Here is a 3,312-nt window from a genome sequence, read left to right as displayed (position 1 = left end):
CTTTTTATTAAACTAGGCCTAGTTACTAGAGAAGGGCTGGAAAACCTTGGCTTCAAGAAACAGGAAGATATGTACACCAAGAAACTTGCACAGGTGAGAGTTGCTGTGAATTTGGGAAGTGAAGAGGGGACCTAGGCTCCAGATTCAGGTGAGAACCCTGTAGAGGCCACAGCAGAGTACAGTTGTTCAGTTTGTCCTCCAATAATCAGAACTACTGACAGAGCAATTGTGGTGTACTTTCTCACGGCTTCTCTGTTTCCTTAGGTTTGACTTCTAATGAGACTCACTGCCCCCAAGAGCAAACGCAGAAGCCCCAAACACTGGTGAGTTGGAATCACCTCGTTTCTCTGAATTGCTGGTTTGGCTTATTTTCAGACAATAGGCCTATTGACTCTTTGATCACACAGGCTGGTGTGTTCTTCCATGTGGGCTTTAACGCTATCTCTTTTGATACCCGGGCACCATCCGCTGTCTTAACCACATTTACTTGTTCACCCACTTTGGCTTCAGCAGTTGTGTCAGGAGGGTGAGCAACATAGAATTCCAATTTAACAGAAGAAAGTACTCATGCATTGAGGGAATGCTTGAGTAGAGGCCCAAGGTCCTTCCGCCACCTTTATTTATTTATTATTATTTTTACAAACCCTTGTGTCGAGGGCTGACTTTCAATAGATCACAGCGAGGGAGCTGCTCTGCTACGTACGAAACCCCGATCCGCCACCTTTATACTAAACCAATAAATATAGGCACATAGATTTATTTCCACATCCTCATATATATTTGCATATGTACGTCTTTGTCTAGACCTCTATAAATGCCCTTTGCCTCCAAGCTCTTTCCTCTATTTCCTTTTACTTTCCTCCTGTCCCACTATCATGCTCTGTCCCCACCTGGGTTTCAATTATACCTCTTCCTTACCTTTTCCTTGATCATTCCCTACCAGGCCTGCCACACCCACCTCACCAGCAATTTGGATCCCTTGTTGCTCCCTTGTCCCTGGGTTTGTTAACCACTTTCTTACTCCCTACCTCCCCCTATCCCATGTCCCCCTGGAACTGTCAGTCCCGTTGTTTTCTCTGCCAGATCATTCGTCCAGCCTATCTTATTTAGACAGACCTGTGGAGATAATAACATGCACAAAAACAAGACAGAGCAAAACCAAGCAACACTATACAACAAAACAACAACAAGCCACTGACAAAGAACAAAACAAAACATGTCAAGAAAGAAAAGCTTGTGGTTAGTTCAAGGATCATTTGTTGGCCTTTAGGAGTATTTTCCAGTCCAGTCTGTTGGGACACCTTGCCCTGGCCCCAAAGTCCACTTTCAGCATTCCTTGGGGCCTTGCCGGTCCATTCCCTGCTGTTCTGCTGTACTCCCCCAGTGCTTTGCCTCGGTGTGGTAGGATCAGTTTGGGCACAATTCCCACACTGTGTCTCCGGGTGCTGTCCCCTGCAGGGCCATGAGTCAGTGAGGGACGTAATATCTCATAGTGGGGCTGACCATGTGGACTGGCTGCTATAATTGGGGTCATCATCCTCAGGGCCTGGGCATTCATTATTTTCTTTTGCCAAAAACAATTCAAACCATAAACTCTCCAGTCCTCCTAATTCATTGTAGACAGTTCACACATAACACATGAAGCAACTGAAATACTATGGCTGGGTCCTTACAGGAACATGCATTCTTTTCAACATTTTTTTAGAGGAAAAAAATATTCTTTTTTTTTACACTCTTAGCTCAATTTGTAGGCCCCAGAAGAAAGTGGGCTCTTCCTGGGTAGGGACACGAGCTTTCTTATCTATCCTCAGGCAATGCCCGGGCACTCCACAGCTAGAAGGCCAGGGAAGAAGGCTGAGGAAGGAAAAAAATATTCTTTTATAGAAAAAAGAATGTTTTCAAACATGCAAACATGTTATTCATATAAATGGCGTTGAGGGGTTTGAAAGAATTGGCCCCAGGTTTACCTAAAAAAACTGTGTGTTTGTTAATCATTTTATTAGGGGCTCATACAACTCATCACAATGCATACATACATCAATTGTGTACAGCACATTTTAAAATTCATTGCCCTCATCATTCTCAAATCATTTGCTCTCCACTTAAGCCCCTGCCATCAGCTCCTCAGTTTTAACTCCTCCCTTCCTCATGAACCTTTAATAATGTATAAGTTATTATTTTGTCATATCTTACACTGTCCAACATCTCCCTTCACCCACCTTTCTGTTGTCTGTCACCCAGAGGTTATATGTAGATCCTTGTAATAGGTTCCCCCTTTACATCCCACCTTCACTCCACCCTCCTGGTATCGCCACTCTCAACACTGGTCCTGAAGGCATCATCTGTCCTAGATTCCCTGTTTCCAGTTCCTATCTGTACCAGTGTACATCCTCTGCCTAGCCAGACTTGCAAGGTAGAATTGGGATCATGATAGTGGGAGGGGAGGAAACATTTAGGAACCAGAGGAAAGTTGTATTTTTCATCCTTTCTACATTGCACCGAGTGGTTCTATTCCCCGAGACCCTTCTGTAAGGGGAAGTCCTGTCGCCTACAAATGGGCTTTGGGTTTTTACTCCACATTCCCCACCTCATTCACAATGATAAGATTTTTTGTTCTGGTGATTTCTGATACCTGATCCCTTTGATACCTCATGATCGCACAGGCTGGTGTGGTTCTTCCATGTGGGCTTAGTTACTTCTGAGCTAGATGCCCTCTTGTTTACCTTCAAGCCTTTAAGACCCCAGACGCTATATCTTTTTGATAGCTGGGCACCATCATCTTTCTTCGCCACATTTGCTTATGCACCCATTTGTCTTCAGCAATTGTATCAGGGAGGTGAACACATGATGATTTTTTTGTTCTTTGATGACTGATAACTGATCCCTTCGGCAGCTCTTGATCACGCAGGCTGGTGTGCTTCTTCCATGTGGGCTTTGTTGCTTCTGAGCTAGATGGCTGCTTGTTTACCTTCAAGCCTTTAAGATCCCAGACGCTATCTCTTTTGAGAGCCCTGCACCATCAGCTTTCTTCACAACAATTTGCTATTCACCTGCTTTGTCTTCAGCAATCGCACGGGGAAGGTGAGCATCATAGAATGCCAGTTTAATAAACAAAGTATTCCTGCAGCAAGGGAGTACTTGAGTGGAGGCCCAATGTCCATCTGCTAGCTTAATATTGAACCTATAAATATATGCACATAGGTCAATTTCCCCATCATCATATATTAACATATTTACATATGTAAATGCCTTTATTTAGACCCTTTGCCTCCTAGCTCTTTTCTCGATTTACGTTTACTTTTCTCTTGTCCC

At 43.9% G+C, this 3,312-nt stretch overlaps 1 non-coding gene across 1 annotated transcript; it reads right to left on the bottom strand.

Moving 5' to 3' along the window:
- Positions 1-1,731: 1,731 nt before the first annotated feature.
- LOC142423696 (small nucleolar RNA SNORA49) lies at positions 1,732-1,863 on the bottom strand. Its single transcript, XR_012779299.1, has one exon. It is a non-coding gene; the product is annotated as a small nucleolar RNA SNORA49 (small nucleolar RNA).
- Positions 1,864-3,312: the final 1,449 nt, after the last annotated feature.

This window comes from Tenrec ecaudatus, chromosome 12, assembly GCF_050624435.1.
Source record: "Tenrec ecaudatus isolate mTenEca1 chromosome 12, mTenEca1.hap1, whole genome shotgun sequence".
NCBI lineage: Eukaryota > Metazoa > Chordata > Mammalia > Afrosoricida > Tenrecidae > Tenrec > Tenrec ecaudatus.
This window is presented reverse-complemented; position numbering and strand designations above follow the sequence as displayed.